This window comes from Pseudorca crassidens, chromosome 19, assembly GCF_039906515.1.
Source record: "Pseudorca crassidens isolate mPseCra1 chromosome 19, mPseCra1.hap1, whole genome shotgun sequence".
Taxonomy (NCBI): domain Eukaryota; kingdom Metazoa; phylum Chordata; class Mammalia; order Artiodactyla; family Delphinidae; genus Pseudorca; species Pseudorca crassidens.
This window is the reverse complement of record NC_090314.1, coordinates 21087753-21107061: the sequence shown is the minus strand read 5'-3', so window position 1 is coordinate 21107061 and position 19309 is coordinate 21087753. Positions and strand designations below refer to the sequence as shown.

The 19309-nt window shown below is 44.0% G+C and overlaps 1 protein-coding gene across 3 annotated transcripts in view; it reads left to right on the top strand.

Annotated features, from left to right (window-relative positions):
- The window catches only part of MYO1D (myosin ID), a 346572-nt gene that overhangs the window by 1127 nt on the left and 326136 nt on the right, over positions 1 to 19309 (top strand). The window lies entirely within an intron of this gene.

The following is a 19309-nucleotide window of genomic DNA, read 5'->3' as shown; positions in this document are numbered from 1 at the left end:
CCTGGAAGTTCTGACTCCATTTCTTGTAGGTTTTAAATATCGCTCCATAAATTTAAAAGTGAAAATCTTAACCTCGGTTTGGGTGCCTAACTAATCCCACTTCTCAGTATGAATTCCCCTGTTAACTTTTCTTTTTTTTTTTACGCGGGCCTCTCATTGTTGTGGCCTCTCCCGTTGCGGAGCACAGGCTCCGGAGGCGCAGGCTCAGCGGCCATGGCTCACGGGCCCAGCCGCTCCGCGGCATGTGGGATCCTCCCGGACCGGGGCATGAACCCGTGTCCCCTGCATCGGCAGGCGGACTCTCAACCACTGCGCCACCAGGGAAGCCCTCCCCTGTTAACTTTAAGAATTTTAAAAACTTCTTTAATCTTCAAAATTGCAGTCCCCATAGTCTGCATCTGCTCTTAGCCAGGCTTCATTATGTCCCAGAGTAAGGAGCAGAGGCACAGACCGGAGTTCTACACCCACCTACCACAAACGACTTTGAGCCAGTCCTTGAGTCTGAGTTTCCTAATTTGTAAAATAATGATCTCCAAGATTTTTCTGCCCTTACATTCTTTTTTTGCTTTCACATATCATTGGTTGCAAAGTCTTGTGAGGCTTGACTCTTAAGAAAGATTATTAATGTGAGCCTAACTTAGCTCAGAAGAGAACTTTGCACAGGAGAGAATTTTGCAATTTAATTCTGCATTATGCAGGGTACTTTAGGAGGTAAGGTGGGAGGGTCCAAAGAACCATCAGATGTGTCCTTACCTCTCAAAAACATGGCATGTTTATGAAGACAGGGAGCAAGGTGAAAATTTTTATCCACTTAAATAATAGGTCAGGAAAACAACAGAAAAGTTAAGCTTTGTAGAGCTTAGATGATTCTTTGCCAAGTAATTGTACAACCTAATTGTTCCGGAAGTTTAGCAGAGGGAGAGATGCCTTAGGGTGGCTCAGAAACACCATCTAGAGGAGAGGAGGGGTTGAGAGGAGTTGCAGAGGATGGGTAGGATCTGTGTAGGTGGAGAACGTTCCAGGTGGATAAAGTGGCCAAGCAGAGGAGTGGAGCTTAAAAGCTGACTCTGGGTGTTCGTGAATAAGTTGTCCGGAGGGGAAGGAGTGGGTGTTGGGGAGTTGTGGAAGGAATCGCCGGCTCTCATCAGTATGACGCTTGGCTAATGCCCAGGTTTCTAGGTCTACCTTTATTCCCAATCACCAGGTCCATCAAGATTCGGATGTTGTATGTGTCTCACCTGCGTGTGTACTCGATCACTCTGCGAACTGGCTGCAAGTCTCAGCGCACGGGTTCAGTGATTGTTCATGGTTTATTTATAAGTTGGGAGGGGTTGGTTCCCAGGAGCCGTAAAGGGTAGCAGTGCCCTTGCCTCCTCCCCAGCTGTAAATCCTGATGACCCAGGTGGAAAGCAGGCCGCTCTCTGATAGTTGGAATTTCCCATCAGCCTGTTGTTCCTCCAGACTGTTCCAGTGTTTTAGCTGTATGAGCCTTCCTGTAAGGCTCGTGTGGACCCTTGGATATCTGTGTCCCTCTGCAGAAGGTGACCACAAACCCGCTGTAGATCCAGGTGCTACTATGTCATGTAATGTTTTCATCTCCCGGAATATGGGTGGTTGGTCCATACGGGGTGTATATTTATGGTTGTATAGAGGCGAAATTTGAGTGTATTTCATCTCACAGTGGGTATGTGCGCACGTGCTCCATCATTCCTGCCTTCCCCAAGCTGCGGCTTCTCCTCTCACTCCCGTCTGGAATGTCCTGTCCCCTGCTGTCTATCTGGCTCTTTCCTTCATTTATGGTCTGTGACATGCATTTAGGCATTTATAGCTACAGTTTCAGGGGTCTGTGTCATCCAAACCGAATTTTAATTTTCCCTACAGTAGCACCCACTGTGACATTTTTTATAGAGAGAGAAAAAAAGGAATGTTTCGGTTACTTTTTTTTTTTTTAAGCTTTTGTGTCATTTTCCATTTAGAATTATCTTCTTATTTTGCTACTCGTCTGGCTTTCTTTTCCTCTCTTGGGTAAAAGCTTTATTTTTAGACATCTGCTACAATCAAGGTCACTTTCCCCTTACTGTTATTATTTTTAAAAATTGATGTAGGCATGTGTCTGTGCCTGAGGGTCTGGATGAGGCAAGACTCAATGATGCGGGTGAGTGTGAGTTCGCATATCTGGGAAGGAGTTTCAGTTTGTGTTTTGCGCTTACGCCAGAACCTGCTGGTGTCTTGAGGGCCGCCTTCTCGCCCCCCAGGAGCCTCTGGCTAAGGGAGATTTGTTCTATTTATTTGCTTTGCCTTTCGGTGGAGGCACAGGTGTCGGTGGTTTTGGTGATGGTGGTAAGCTCCGCACTCCACTTCCAAGCATCCGATCCAGGAGTCAGACGCCTGCACAAGCACCTCCAGCCTTCGCGGTCAGGCCTGGTTCCCGCCAAACCCCCGCATGGCCACTTGAAGGCCCGACCTCGGCATCCCCACCACGGTCTGCTTTCTTCCTAGCCGCTTCCCTTTTAGAGCCTTTGGTTCCTTTTCTCGTGCCTTGGGTCATTCCTGGACTTGAGTTCTAACAAAATTCACATCAGCTCTGCTGCACCCTGTCTCGCAGTGAGAGATCTGCCTGGTGCAGCCACGCGGAACATCTGGTCCTCACTGTGCCCTTACTCGCCACTTAGCCATCCTCGAGGAAGGAGGAATGCGGGCTGCTCTTCCTGAGGACAGTGGCCTGAGACATGTGCTTTTCATGTCACAGGTCGAGGAAACCCACTTTAGGCTTCCAGTTTCTAATTTTGTTGGTGGTGGTTCCTGTTTTGAGAATAAGGCATCTGCTCAGCCTGGTGTCTTGGTTCTTTGGAAATTTAATTTGTCCTCTTTTCTTACCGGTTTTTCTCTTCCATAAAAGCAGTGATTTGAAGCACTGTGTTTACCGAAGCTCCAGGCAACTTCTCACCTTTAACCTAACACAATGTTCCTTTTGTACCTTTGCTTAGACCAGGCTTTCCTCAATCTTGGTGCTGCTGACAGTGGGGCTGGGTCATGCTTTGCTGGGGGGCGGGGGGGGGGCTGCCCTGTGTGTTGTCAGATGTTTAGCAGCATCCCTGGCCTCTACCCACCAGATGCCAGGAGCACCACTCCCCTCCCATATGACAACCAAAAATATTTCCAGATGTTGCCAAATGTCCCCTGGGGGAGGGGCAAAATTGTCCCCAGTTGAGAACCACTGGCCTCGGCTGTTCTCACTCCCTGGAATGCCCTGGAATGTCCTCCCCCTACTCTCTACCCTCATCCCTGCCTGTCAGACTCTTCCTTGTCCTGCGAGACCAGTTCTGAAAAGTCTTTCCCAAACCTCCAAGGCAAGGGTTAACCATACCTTCACCTGTGCTCCCAAGATATATGGGCACTTGATCATAACTGTTAGGATTTATCATGCTATGTTGTTTTCTCTGCGTGTCTGCATTCCCACCAAATTGTGAGATTCCCCAAAGCCAGAGAGCCTGTCCAGAGGTGGATCCAGGTTGTGTGGTCCTTTGAAATTCATTACAGTTGGGGAGGGGGGAACCACCTCTGAGAAAAAGAGTATAAGTTATGAATGTCAGATTAGATACACGGCTTTGGAAGGGCAAGCACAAGTGAGTGGCTGTGAAGCAACCCACCGCTAGCCCTTCTGCATTTTCTGTCATGCTCCAGAATTGGGCAGCTGTGTGTTCAATACATTTTAAAATGAATGAACTGGGACTCCCCTGGTGGTCCAGTGGTTAGGACTCCACGATTTCACTGCCGCGGGCCTGGGTTCAATCCCTGGTCAGGGAACTAAGATCCCACAAGGCACGCGGCGTGGCCAAAAACTAAAAAAATTAGAATAAAAAAATAAAATGAGTGAACTAAGCCGTCAAATGTTGGCTGATTGTTCTTCAGCCCATGGAATTCTTAACTTAAAAAAAGCATACAATCATCTCAAAATATTGTACTTAATTTAATACAACTTCAGTGTGTGTGGGGGGCGGGCAGGAGCAATGAGCTGCAGAATTCGTAGAAAAGCAGTGAACAGGCGCTCGCTCGCCCTCGCTCTGTCATTCGCCACACAACCTCTGTACTCTTTCTGCAGCTCTTTGATCACTTGGAAAATTAGGACAGAGGGTCCCTCTTGCTTCCTGGGGCAGAGCCTTAGGTACCCTGGTGGTCCTCAAGCACGTGTCAATCTGTGATTGGTTCAGAGCTCTCCTTCAAAGGAGCTGTAGTTCGATTCATAGGAGAGGTGAATGGCACACTAAATCTTTTTGGCTTGCATGTGAAATTCTTTGGCAACCACTTTTAGAGGCCTTCGGAAAAGGACAGTTTGCTCTGGGCCTGTTTTGCACATTGGCTTCGTATTGGGACAAAAAAATGAGAGTTGGGGTTTCAGAGCTGCCATTTGGAGTGAATCGCCCAGCCGTCTTGTTTCCTTTCCTGCTCCGTGACAGATTTCCAAGACTATTTTTATTCGGGGTCATTTGTTGACCCTGGAGACTTCTGAATTTAGCTCCCAAACAGAGCCAGATGTGGGTGGAATCAAGCGCTCAGAAGCTGCTACTGGTGTGTTTCATCACAGGTTCTGAAGGGTTCTTCTTCTTCCTTAAAGAGAGCAGCTTTGACTTTTTGCTCAACTTGGAGACGAAAGTGGTGGATCTGGTATAGATAGAAGTGTGTGTGTTTAATGACTCGCGCAAGCTGTCAGTGTCGTGAATTATCCTAATGTGGAGAGCCGTTTGCTGACATTTTCACCTAAGTCTGAGCCACCTCAGCAAAAAGGACTGGATCTCAAGGACCGGCCTCATTTTATGATAACTCTCTGGCGTCCCTTGCTGTGTTGCTGTTGGGACTGGATTGGGTCATGTGGCACTGCCAAGCCTATCTAGTGGGATCTGCTGTGAACAGTGGCTCCAGCCCCACTGGGGATGAGCCTCGCTGACATGGCCTATCAGAACGTCAACTAGACGGAGGAATGGGTTCAGAGGGTAACAGCAGTTTTAAATACACATTGCAAGCCTCTCTCCTTTTGTCTGTTCAGTTCCTTGGTTGAGATAACGGTTTTCTTTCCTCTCGGTTGGAGGCTCTCTTCAGTTTACCTGCTATGTAATAACTAGGCAGATCTCTTAGTAGGCGGTGTCTCCCCAACGTTAGTTTTTGTCATTTATGGGAAGAAGAAAGGGGAGCACATGCTTGCATCGGAAAGCAGTGAAAAGAGCACAGGCTTCGAGTCCTGACTGGCCAAGGTCAAATCCCAGCTTCACTTTCACTCTTTTTAGCTTTGTACCTTAGGGTACGTTAACTTACCTAAGCCTCAGTTTCCTTATATATGTAAAATGGTCGCCTCTTAGGGTTATTGGGATGAAATCACATGAAGTGTAAAAAGTGCCTGGTCGGTGCTTGGTACATAATTCCCTCCCAACTAATGTTAACTCTCTTTCTGAATCCTTCCCAAATGGCCTCACCGCCCTGCCCTGACCCTGAAGGGCTTGCTAATCTCACCTCTTCCTTCCTCACAAAGACAGAATCAATCGTTTTGGCTTTATTTGGGGGGCAAGAATGAAAAGTGTTCTAGAAGGGGTTGGGGTTACCTAGTGGAGAAAGCAAAAACATTGGAGATAAATAGATCTGGACCTTAATCCTGTCTCTGTCCACCACTACCACCCATGTGGGCTTAGACAAGTTGCTTAGCCTCCCTGAGTCTTGGTTTCTTCATCTGTAAAGATGAAGTGTTACTGCAAAGATTAAACTCTACCACCTGTAAAACACCTAGCGTGGTACCCATAGCATAGTATAGTAGATGCTCAGCAGACGGTCCTCTGTCTCTCCTCTCCATCCCCTCTCAGTGCAGCCCTGTGGATCAAGTGCCCTTGTTGGTCCCAACTGTCTCCGTGACTGTCACACTCATAACCCTGTTCCCTCCAGGGTGTTCTCTGATTTCATGAAGGTTGGTGGCATTGGTGCCTGAGATCTCCAGGCACTATAGATGGGTGATTAACTTTAAATATAGTCTTTAAAAAAAAAACCCTCTAACATTTCCTTATTTAACTATAGACCTTATGTCTTTTTAATATAATCTCCTGGCTTTAAAGCTAGCAGCTACTTGAATTCTTGCTGTGTGCTCATCACTGTGCTGGGCACCTTGGTGGGGGTTACTTTATAAAAAGTCATTCTTTGCGGGATAGCTTAATTGGGAGTAAAAGATAACCTTAATAAATAGATCAAGCTCAGGTAGAATATGATTGAACCAAAATGAATATTGCAGACAATCAATTATCTTTAGGGCTTCCTAGAGAGAAGGAACCAGTGAAGCAGATTTTTTAAAAACAGAACTGATGGCAATGTAATTAAGAGTTGTATATATGTTATGTGCTAGAGTTCTCAGGGAATTCAGAAAAAGAGAAAATGGGATTGGGAGTAGGTAGACAGTGCTCTGTGGAAGAGGCAGGATGTGAGCAGACCCTTGTTGGAAGGAGAGAGAGTTTCTCATCGGGAGACACCCCTTTCCCCTGGGCCCTGATGTCCTAGCCCTTTGCTTTCTCGCCATCCACTTTCAGCGCCAGTGGGCTGGCCATGCTGCCCACCAGCTTCCACTGCTCGAAAATATCCGCCACTACCCCCACCCCCCGCATTGTCGGCACTTTGTTCATTCCTGTCTTATGCTACCCCCAAATTCTCCCAACTAGAGACTGAGTCAGGCTGATAAGAATCCTCTTCCAAAGTCAAATACTTCTAATGCAGCCCAGGCACATGAGGGTAAATTTGCTGGGTCCTTTCTGTCTCATGCTTTGATGAGGTCAGTTAGAAGGAGGGACTGAGAATTTCATTTCTGAGTAATAATTTTGCAGCCTGTCACTGCAGACCCGGGATGGAGAACTGAACTCTGGCGGGAAGGATGGGCCAAAGATAGTATGAGCCCAGTTTATTCTTGCTCTGAGGACAGAGAGGGAGGGCGCCAGAGAAAAACTTGGCTCAATTAAAAAATTAGTCTGTGGCTTATCTTTGGGCCTAGAAGAGGAAATGGAAAAAAAATTTTTTTCTTCCTTTATTTTATGCCTAATTACAGAACTTTTAAGACTCAGCACCCAGACTGCGTGGTGAATACTATGGTCTTTCCATTGTGGGTTAGAGACATATGTGAGCCAGCCTGTGACTCTAATCATGGCTTTCAACATTTCTTGGTGAAATAGAATGGTCCACTGTTGGAAAGTAGGCCATTTTAGAGTAAGGGTTTCTGATAAGTGACTTTAATCGATGGAGAAGGGATTTGAGAGCCTCAGCTGGTTCCTTTTTGATACTTTGCCCACCTTCCCGTCTCCTCCTTGTCTCAGCCTCACCCCTGAGGATACCCCAGTTTGCATTCCAGACACAGAAGCTCATGGGGGAGCAGCTACTTTATGTCTCAGTGAGACAGTCTTCATTCTCCCCACGTTTCTGCCCCTTGGTGCACACAGTATGGAAATGGATTTCGCTTTAGTGAGATTAAAGCATTAATTCTAGTAAAACTATTTTGCTTTAATAAAAAGATTGTTTAGTGCTGAACATAGCTTTTTTTCCAAAAAGTACACAGGCCAATTCAAGGTTCTATTAAAACAAAACAAAAACTTCTGGAATAGATGGGGAAATGCATCAAGAGACAAACCCAACTTTGCTTTCATTCCTCCTCTCCATTTATGACCCACAGTCATATTACTAAGATTTGGGGGAAAAAATTACCGCTTACATACACTAGGGTCCCGTAAGCGCTAGAAGCCAATGAATTAGTCAAAAAATGGCTTCATCTAAAACAATGAAGCAAACACCAAGAGCAATTCAAACAATTTTTTCCCCTCTGATCACAAAGTCTGCTTTGAGTAACTTGTACAATAGAGGATCGTCCGTAGCCGGGTCAGGGCGATCCCGAAGGGCTTTGTCTCAAACCGCTGCTTAGTGTCCAGTATAAAGTCGAGAAAAATTTCATAGTCAATTAAAATTAAAAAGTCCAACTCCATTTTAAAAAAAATCCTTACACTTACTTTGGATCACCCTAAAATCAGTTATGTTTCAGTTTGGGCTTTCATGGACATCTCAGTCATTTAAAATTTATTGTAAGAATAGCCTTTGATCATGAGGCTGAGTTATTTAGCCTGATTCTGCCATCCTAGCCTATGTTACTTGTAATTAAGAAGAAAACCTTTTTAAAAGAATCCTCAAAAGAACATCTCTAGAGTAGTTCAGATGTCAGGAAGTACCACTATGAGGAGTTTTTTTTTTTTTTTTTTTATTGCATTCACCCCGAGCTGTCGACTCATGTGTGTGTCCTGCCTGTAGTCTCTAAGTCCCGAGGGCAACTTTATCTTCTTTATCGCTGAAGGCTTCTTTCCAGGCATTAAGAACAAAATGTTTTCCCTTCTATCAGTGAACGAGTAAATGAATGCATAATATTTCCACATCTTTGATTCCTGCCTGAACTATGTATTTTCCGGGTTTTATGTACTGTATTTTGTATATTTAAATAATCTGATTTTTCTGTTGTAACTCTAGTCTTTGGGGAGATAGGAAAATAAAACTACTATTACTCTTGGGGGAGGAGAAAAGCACTAAAATATATTTGGGATCCTTGTGAAACGATAGACATCTTTTTTCTTTTCAAAGACGTGTAGAACTCAGACAGGTGGAGCTTGTCATGCGTACAACAAGGGGGGAACCTACTTGAGTGGTTCTGTAATCTCGTGTTGTTGCTTACCTTAGCGAGTAGGTTACATTGTTACCAGCATCGGGAGGCCTTTATATAACTTGGTATCATTTGTTGAATGTCTCTAAAGGGACACTCTTTCATACAGCAAATCCAGTGACTCAGATCACACGATTGGTGCTCTTTCAGTCTGCGTTCTGTGGTGTCCTGGGCCATGAGAAGCCGTCTTGGAGGCCAGGTAGGAGTGGAGCAGGGCTTCGGCCCCTCTCCTTTCAACAGAGCAGCTCTGCCTCTACATATTGGGGTTCCAAGGAATTTTTTTCTTGATGAGCTAATTTATTTTTATTTTATTTTTTCAATGAAGTATAGTTGATTTACAATATTATACTAGTTTCAGGTATACCACATAGTGATTCAATATTTTTATAGATTATACTCCACTTAAAGTTATTACAAAATAATGGCTATATTTCCCTGTGCTGTACAATATATCCTTGTTGCTGATTTACTTTATACAGAGTGGTTGGTATCTCTTAATCCCTACCACTATCATGCCCTTCCCCTTTTCCCTAACCACTAATTTGTTCTCTATATCTATGACCAAGGAATTTTTTGTTTGAGAAGAAATGCTATCACATTGAAAAACCAGTTTGAAAACCACTGTTCTAGGTGCTTGTTTTCCAGATGGCTTTTAGTCTTGCAACCACACACACACACACACACACACACAATTAGAAATATCTAACCAAAATGATTTTAAAAGTGGCAGTGCGGCATGCTATAATGAGCAAAGGAAGTATTTCAGTTATCCGAACTTAAGCATGGCTCTACTATATGTACTCTGTGACGTAAACGATGTACTTCAGTTCTCTGAGCCTCTACTGCCTGGTTTTAAAATGGGACTGATCCCTACGTTACGAGGTTATTTCATAAAATGAGAGCATAGATGGGTTGTTTATAGTTGTAAACATATCAAGGACACTCAAATGCTAATGCTGCCTCACTCTTGCTTCCTTAAACAGAATGTAAGGAATGTAATTGAACTTTTTTCCTAAAGGACCTAGATCATGATAGTCATAGTTATGAACAATTGTTTTCACACCTCCGGGGTTTATTGAGACATGTGTGATGTTTTGTTCCACACCAAACTGATGTGAACGATGTAACATTTGAGAGTATATGGTTACATTTCTATGGTTTCTCTTAGTGTGCCTCCCTGTGGATTCTCTGCCCGCTCTTAATCTACAAATGTGATCTGCTCTGGGACTGTCTCATGGAAGGGAATAGAGAGGAGTTAATGAGTTCTGACGAAGACTGAGGAGTTGCCCTGGCTGTTTCAATTCTGGGGCTTGAATTTTGAGACGTCCCTGCTCAGAAGTATCTTTTGATTGCTTTGGTGTGTGAAGCCAAGGCTGAATTCCGAGTCGTAGGCAAAGTGCTAGTCCACAACTTACTCCTGCCCTTGGTATTTGAATTATTTGTGTGGTTGAACAAACCAGCGCACGCTGCATGGGTTTTTCCACACTGCATGCACTTTATGATTGCTTGTTGATTCGTGGGAGGCGGCAGCTGTTGGCAGAATCTGTTACCATTTGCATCTCTGCCTCCTAGGTTCCTGGTTTATCTGAAACCGTAACTGAAAAGAAACCTGTTCTTTAACTTCATTTATCCTCGGCTGCTGGTTCTCCAATTTGGCTTTGTATCAGAATCACCCAGCTCTTAAAATATCCAGATTCCCAGGGCTCTACTTCCCAGAGACTCTGATTTATTAAGCCTCACGAATGCCCAGTGATTCTCCTGTGCAGCCGGGTTAGGGACCACAATCCTAGGCTACTGGTTTGTCATCCACAGCTGTGTTCTGTTGAAGCTATATGGGATGTGAACTGACCGGTATAGTAACAAATGTATCATGACTTACCCAGATAATCAGTGTTCTTAGTTCTGTTGTGGTTACTAAATCAATTTAATTATTTGATAGTCACCCTTTTTTTTTTTTTTTTTTGGCCACGCTGCATCGCACATGGGATCTTAGTTCTCCGACCAGGGATCGAACTTGTGCACCCTGCAGTGGAAACACAGAGTCTTAACCCCGGGACCGACAGGGAAGTCCCGAGAGTCACATTTTACTCTTCATCCTTACAACACCTTTTCCTTCACCCTGTGGTTATGGTTGTCTGCTTTTAGCATACCGTATATTACTTTTCCGTCACCAGATTTCCCATACCAAAAAAAAAACCAAGTGTAATCATACCATCCTCATTAATACCTTGATACGTTTCCTTATAATATTTTGTACATATATAAATGTATATATTTAAAAATTTGGAATCTCCCTGCTTAAACAAGATACACTTTTGTAAACAGTTTTCTGATATAATGATGTAGTGTCCTCAGCATTCTTTTCGTGTCCTTAAGTTGTCCTTGAAAGTATGATGGCAGCCACAACGTCCTCATTCTTTTCTGGGTCTGCAGGGGCAACCCAGACAGACATGGTTTCTTCTCCCATAGAGCTGAGGGAGACATGTATGGGGAGACATACAAAACTGGTAAACAACAAAAGAATAATTACAGGTAGTAATAAGTGCTAGGAAGGAATGAGCAGGGTTCCCTCCCAGGGGAAGTGGCAGTGGTGTGTGTTCACGGCCACAGAGAAGGTGTTTTATGAGGAAGTTGACTTTAAGCGAGATCAGAAGGTCGAGGAATCTGTGTGTGGGGGGGGGGGGCGTGGAGGCAGGTGTGGGGAAGGGAAATCAGATAGGGAAGGGTGGTTGAGGCCAGGCAGAATGAGTCACTAGAGAGGGAGCTACTGATGGAGCATTAGTCAAGACCACACTTTGCAAAGGGCCTTGGGCACGAAGGGCTGAGACTTAAGTGCGCTGGGAAGCATTGAAGGGCTTTCCACATCTTGCAGTCGCTTCAGGTTGATAGCGTGCTTTTAAGTGTCTGGGTTCAGCTGCCCAAACTCCCCAGGTCTGGTGGCTGTTCTGAATGTTTGTTTTCGTCAACTTGGTGAGTGGAGTGAGGAGTTGGCAGTTGCTTTCTACCCTTGTCGTTCAGCGATAGTAAACACACATACAGTTCCGTCTTGATCTGTCGTATAACAGAGCTGTTTCTTGGAAGAGGCAGCCCCAAAACAGTGTTCTGTTGATTGAAGTCAATCTCAATTAATGACTAATAGGGTACAGCTGATTTTGGGGAGCTGCCTTTTTCTGATTTTATGCTTCAAGCAATAGAAGAAGGATTCTGAGCCATGAATTCCCTGATGAAATCTCTGAGTTGTAGAACTTTAATGCCGGAAGGGAACCTGGAGGTTATCTCCCTGATGTACAGATACATGAAGTTAGCAACACAGAAATTATGTGATTTTTTCCCCCAGGATTCTTCAGTAGTCTAGTAGCACAGTTATAACTGGAGCAAAAATCTCTGGTGTCCTAGCTCTGTATTTGTTCTTTGGCTTCTGTCTTCCTTACCCTGGATTGCTTTGCAATCAAGTAGCAATTCTTTAACTTCCTTTTTCATCCCCCCCCTCCGGCCCCCCCCTTAAAACAAACTTACTTGAAAAGATCTGAGCAGGTTGAAACAACGAAGAAGCTAACAATGTAAATATGAAGTAAATCTCTAGTTCTCTTACTGAAGGGCAACAGTACAAATACAAAATAACATTTTAGGAGCCAAAGATGAGGGTTTTAGGAGCCTGTGTTATGTGTCGACATCCACCTGGGCTCTATCAAGAAAAAAGGGGACTTGGAAGTTCTACCCTGGCTCATCCCACCTGCCCTGGAGGGGTGTGTAGTTCTCACTGCTTTATCAGTTAAAATGCCCGTTGGCTGCAGTGAAAAGAAAACCTGACCAAACTGGCTTACACAAAAAGGAAGCACATTATCTCACACAACCAGAAGTCAGTGATAAGAGAGGCTCTGGCCAGAGTCCTTAAGGGCTCTGGCTCCACTAGTCTGTGATTATCTCAGTTTTGTCCTTCTAGGGCTGGTTTCACCGTCACACTGGCTGAGGATAGTGACAGCAGTTCTGTGCATCTCATCCAGACACAGTACCCTCCAAAGGAAGAAGAGGGAACCATCTGCTTTTCTTTGCTTCTTATTTAGGAAGTCCCTGGAAGACTTCCTTGTGTTTCATTGGTCCACATTTGCTCACATGCAAATTACTAAACCCATCACTGGTTCTGAGGAATGCGGTTATCATGATTGATTTAGAATGCACACAGTTATGTGGAAGGGAGTAGATACTGGAACAAAATCAGCTTCTTTTAGGGAGGAATGGATTTTAGGGGGGAGAATAGGATATCGAATAGGCAACCAAGAGTGCCTACTCTGTACACTTTTATAAGCTGTGTAGACAGGATGATGTTAATTCAGAAAAGAATGCTCAGTGTGATGAGGGTACATGAAACTATGTCATTATGAAACTATGTCATTTTTAAATGACTGAAGGAGCCATGGAAGCCACCTAAATGTCCATTGATAAGATGAATGGAAAAGAAGATGTGGTACATATATACAATGGAATATTACTTAGCCATAAAAAAGAACGAAGTAATGCCATTTGCAGTGATATGGATGGACCTAGAGATTGTCATACTGAGTAAAGTAAGTCAGAGGGAGAAGGACAAATATCATATGATATCGCTTATATGTGGAATCTAAAAAATATGGTACAAATGAACTTATTTACAAAACAGAAATAGTGTCACAGATGTAGAAAACAAACTTATGGTCACCAAGGGGGAAGGGGGAGATAAATTAGGAGATTGGGATTGACATATATAAACTACTATATATAAAATAGATAACTAATAAGAACCTATTGTATAGCACAGGGAACTCTACTCAATATTCTGTAATGACCTATATGGGAAAAGAATCTTAAAAAGAGTGATATATGTATGTATAACTGATTAACTTTGCTGTACAGCAGAAACTAACACAGCATTGTAAATCAACTATACTCCAATAAAAATTAATTAAAAAGTAAAATAAAATGACTGAAGGAATAAGACAGAGGATGTGATAACTTTGGTGTGTTTTCCAGCATCACCAAGCAGTTCTCCACTTCTCAGTGGACACCAACTGGGTGTCTATCAAATTTAATGTGCACAGTTCAGGTATTATCTACAGATCCTACAGGCTAAGGGCTCAGTCCTACAAGACTGCCGCCACTTCAGACAGTAAGTCCAGGCTGTCACTTGTGCTTCGGACCAACCAACTGTAAATTGGAGGTTCCCGCGACCCCTTCCTCAGATTTGATTTAATTTGCTAGAGTGGCTCGCAGAACCCAGGGAAACATTTGCTTATGTTTACCAGCTGATTATAAAGGATATAGGTGAACAGCCAGGGGAAGAGGTACATAGGCTGAGATCTGGAAGCATCCTGAGCACAGGAGCGTCTGCCCATCCACACTCTGCAATATTATAGACCAAACTAAAAGAAAAAGGCTGTGTGTGTATTGGCCTGAACATATGCCACGATATGTGATATTGGGTTGGCCAAAAAGTTCCTTCAGTTTTTAAGTAAAAATAAAAGACACATTTTTCACTTTCACCAAGAACTTTATTGAACAATGCAGTCACCATTCTGTTCCACTACCTTCTGCCATTTTTCGGGCAACTTCATAATTCCATCTTCCCAAAACTTTTTATCTTTTTAAGCAAAGAACTGTTCCAGGTAGCTTTTACAGTCTTCCAGGGAATTGAAATTTTTTCCATTAAGAGAATTTTGTAAAGGCCTAAATAAATGGAAATCCTAAGATGCAGTGTCTGGTGAATATGACAGATGAATCAGAACTTCCCAGCCAAACTGTAGCCGTTTTTACCTGGTCATCAAAGAAACATGCAGTCTTGCATTATCCTGTTGGAAGATTATGCGTCTTCTGTTGACTAATTCCAGACACTTTTCGTCGAGTCCTGCTTTCAGTTGGTCTAATTGGGAGCACTGCTTGTTGGAATTAATCGTTTGGTTTTCCAGGAGGAGCTCATAACAGAGGACTCTGTTCCAATCCCACCATATACACAACATCACCTTCTTTGGATGAAGACTGGCCTTTGGTGTGGTTAGGGGTGGTTCATTTTGCTTGCCCCCTGATCTCTTCTGTTCCACATTGTGGTACAGTATCCACTTTTCATTGCCCATCACAATTTGTTTTAAAAATGGAACGTGTTCGTTACGTTTCAGTAGAGAATTGCATGCGGAAATACAGTCAAGAAGGTTTTCTTCGCTTAACTTACGTGGAACCGAAACATCGAAGCGATTAACATAACTGGTGCAAATGATTTTCAGTGCTTGGTTTGGATATTCTGAGTATGTCGGGTGTCTCCCGCATGGTATAACGTTGATTGTTCGCAATTAATGCCTCGATTTGATCGCTGTCAACTTCAGCTGGTCTACCCGACTGGAGCATCGTCCAGCGAGAAATCTCCAGCATGAAACCTCACAAACCACTTTTGACACGTTGGACCAGTCACAGCACCTTCTCCATACACTGCACAAATCTTTTTTTGTGTTTCAGTTACATTTTTACCTTTCTTGAAATAGTAAAGCATAATATGCCAAAAATGTTGCTTTTTTCTTCCATCTTCAGTATTAAAATGGCTACACAAAAATTCACCAGTTTTGGTAAGTTTTTTTTTAACTGCACGCTGATATGACAGCTGTCACAATACAGTCTAAAAAAATTGTTTCAAATGAAGTTAGATGACTAAGCGCTACTGGAGGCATCTTATGGGAAAAAAAACAAACGAACTTTTGGGCCAACCCAATATGTTTAATGAAATAGGTGGTATAATTCCATTTTTATAAATAAAGAGGTGAATGGTATCCCTTCCTGTTTTAAAACAAACAAATAAAAAACAAAAAGCAAGAAAAGCCTGGGGCATCTTGCTGTGCTAGAAACAAAAGAAGTCCTCAAGGAATGATGGACAATGTAAAGAATATAACCACGAGTCCATACTTACATAAACTAATCGGCTAATATCTTGAAATTTGTTGAGGAATGAGATCTTAGTATCTCGTTCTTAGTATCTCACTTAATATCTCCCTGCAAAATACTCATTAATTAATATCAAAGAAAAACTAGAATATTGTTGCAGTAGAGAAGCCTGGTAGATACCCCCTAAGTAAGTGAGCATAAGGGACTGCATCAGTAATGGGACGAGTCAGATCACATACTACGGGCACAGATGCAGTGAGAACACAGTATCGCATCTTCTGAGACATTCTTGCTGAAGATGCATAACCTGGCTCTAATCAGAGGAAACATCTGGCAAATTCAAATCAAAGGACCAAGTAACTGTAATCTTTAAGAATGTCACATTCATAAAAATCAAGGAAAGGCTGAGGAACTATTCTAGAATGATATAACAACTGAAGGTAAAGCAAGATTCTGAACTGGATTCTTTTGCTATCAAGGGCATTATTGAGACACTTGGTGGAATTGGAATGGAGTTTGAGAATTCGCTGTTGGTAAATGTATCACATATTTCCTGGTTTTGATGATTGTGTTGTGGTTGCACAGGAGAATGTCACCGTGGGAAGCACATATGAATGGGTGGCAGGGCATCAGGTCAGCGCATTGCCCTCAAGTAGCTCAGGAAGAAAGAGGCAGTTGCAACTTTTTTGGTTGCACGTTTGAGATTAAAAAAAAAAAGTAACTGCTACCTAGCCATCCAATGGGTTCCCAAAGGCGGTAGTGAGCCTCTGGCTGTAGGGATTCATTGAAACAGAAGTTGGAAGTTCACCCGCTGAGGCCATTGCAAAGGGATGTTGTACATCTGGAAGGCTGGTCTACGTGGCCTCTGAGGTCCCAGATGCTAAGATTCTGGGTGTTTATATACATATTTTAAAGTAATAGTTGAATTTATTAAATGATGTTTATGCCTTCAGTTATTGCAAATCAAAGGAGCTTGACCTCATACCAATCAGTAGGTGTTACTTAAAACTCTTTGCTAGAGGGCTTCCCTGGTGGCACAGTGGATAAGAATCTGCCTGCCAATGCAGGGGACATGGGTTCGATACCTGGTGCAGGAAGGTCGCACATGCCGCGAAGCAGCTAAGCCCGTGCGCCACAACTACTGAGCCTGCGCTCTAGAGCCCGCGAGCCACAACTGCTGAAGCCCGCGTGACTACAGCCTGTGCTCTGCAACAAGAGAAGCCACCGCAACGAGAAGCCCGCGCACCGCGTCGAAGAGTAGCCCCCGCTCGCCGCAACTAGAGAAAGCCCGCACGCAGCAACAAAGACCCAACGCAGCCAAAAATAAATAATAAAATTTTCAAACATTAAAAAAAAAAAAAACAAATACTCTTAGCTAGAGACTTTGTATGCTAAGGACTGTGTATGACTCCCTACAGGAAACGTTAATGATGTCATTGGGTAAAAAGGGCATTGACACAAAAAAGAATCTGACCCCCATACAGTAGTATATAATAAATACCAGATCAGTGGGACCGATATTCTACAGTTCAGACTGGGGGATGTTTCTGTGAGCTCAGGAAGGCCTTTAAAGAGCTGTGAGATGGGGCTGGGTGCTGGAGCGTGAGTAAGACTTAGGTATGCATGGAGTAAGAGTGGAAGGGGGGCATTCCATGCAGAGGTGCCTCTGTGAAGGGGCACAGTGTGTTCAGGGACAATGAGAGGACCAGTCTGACAGGTTTGGAGGGTGCCTGTAGGAGAGCCCTGCTTTAAATACAGTGTAGTCGGGGAGACAGGACTGGCTTCCAGAAAAGGGAAGATGGGGAGGAAACTCATGATGGGCACATCAGCCACTGAGTTAGATGGTTTTTTAATTTGTGAAATTCATTCATTCATGTCTCTGTTAATGCATTCAGTCCTACAAGATAGGTGTTGCACTCATTATATGAATGTGAAACATTGTATTCAGAGAGAGGAAATGACTCTCTGAAAGTCACAGAGCTGATTTAAGAGGCAGTTTGAATCGGAAGCCAGATCAGCATGACTTCAAAGCCCATAACCCTTCCTCTACCCCATCTGCTTCTTACCCATGGGAAAGGAATAGAGGGCAGTGATGTAGACTGGGGTTGCTGACTGTGTGTGTAGAATATTGGAAAGAGTGTTGGGAAAAGGAGAATGTCTCTCAATACCTCCTGTCAGTTTGAGATTGAGGTGCCCATGGGACATGCCATGAGATTACTGGAAAAGAGCATGAAGTGTGAGAAAAGGGCCAAGGACTGAATCCTGAGGAGCATCTATGCTTGAGGGACAGTCAGAAGAACCCCCTCACAGGATCCTACAGAGGAGCGTCCAGGGAGGTTGGAAGTAAACAGGAGAGTGTGATGTCACAGGAGTCCAGAGGAGAGGGTGTGGTTGGCAGAGCTGAGCACTGCCTAGAAGTCAGGGCAAACGCAGGTGGAGAAGCATCCATTAGAGCCAGCACCAAGGAGGGCATTGGGGACCTTAATATGAGAGTGGCCTCAGTTGCGGGCACAGGTGGAAAACCGTCACAGTGGGTTGAACGGTGAAGGGGGAGGGGAAGGGAACTAGCAACCGTGAAAGGTGAGAAGGCTTTCAGGAAGTTTTCTCTGAAGGGAAGGAGAGCGGGCCGTAGCTACAGGAGGTGGTGGATGGAGTTTTGCTTTTCTCTTACTTTTAAGCCTGGAAAGTTGAATAGGAGTAAATGATGATGGGAAGGAGACAGGAGAGCGAGAGCGAGAGAGAGGTTTGAGAGAAGAGAAGGGTCTGATGCAAAAGGTGAGACCGCTGAGGAGATGGGCAGGATGGGGGGAGGGGAATGGGGGCACCACGCTCACTGTCTACACTGCCTGCTTCCCCCCACCCCCATACACCGAAAGTCTCCGTGCGCCCATGCAAGGTGGCCTTGCTGACCGTAGCTTCCTGGTCCCCGCCATTTCCGAAGCACATCATCCACAAAGAGCATCTGCTGCACATTTGCAACAAGGGCAGCGAAGGAATATTCTGTTTAAAGTGGCTCAATGCAGTGCTGTCTGTCTGTGCTTAATTCAGTGCTCAGTTCAATGCTGTTTGTTCCGAAATAGCTTCCTTAAAAAAAAAAATACGTGTCCAAGGAGAATGAGGGAATGAGAATGAATACACTCAGGCCAAGAAAGCCAGTCCTGCCGAGACCACGCGCCAGCTGGCCTGGGCCAGCGTGGCCTCGGATGGGCCTCAGCCTCATCCAGGGGAGTCTAGGCCACGCTTCTCAGGGCTGAATGTGTTTTGAAACACATGGTGTTTACTCTGTCGTGGCCTCATTTACCACCATTTAATTGGGCATCTGAAGAACTATTTTGATCTGCAATAGCTGACAAAAACTGTTTTGAATAAATGAAGAGCAAAAAAAAAAAAAAAAGTGCTAGACCTGTATGTTAGATGTTAAAATGCAAGACGGAGTGAGAGCCCACACTTGGGAAGAACACAAGTTTCCATCAGGAGTGGGATGGAAAAATAAATTGTGGTGTTCATACAGTAGAGGAACTAGATAACAACAGAAGGGAATGGACAACAGCTCCATGCGTCAGCACGAATGAATCTCACAGTCATAACACTGAGCAGAAGAAGTTGGACACAAAACAGTCCCTACGCTGTACCTTCATCAATATAAAATTCAAACCCAAGCAACACTGATCTGTGGTGCTGGAAGGCAGGGTA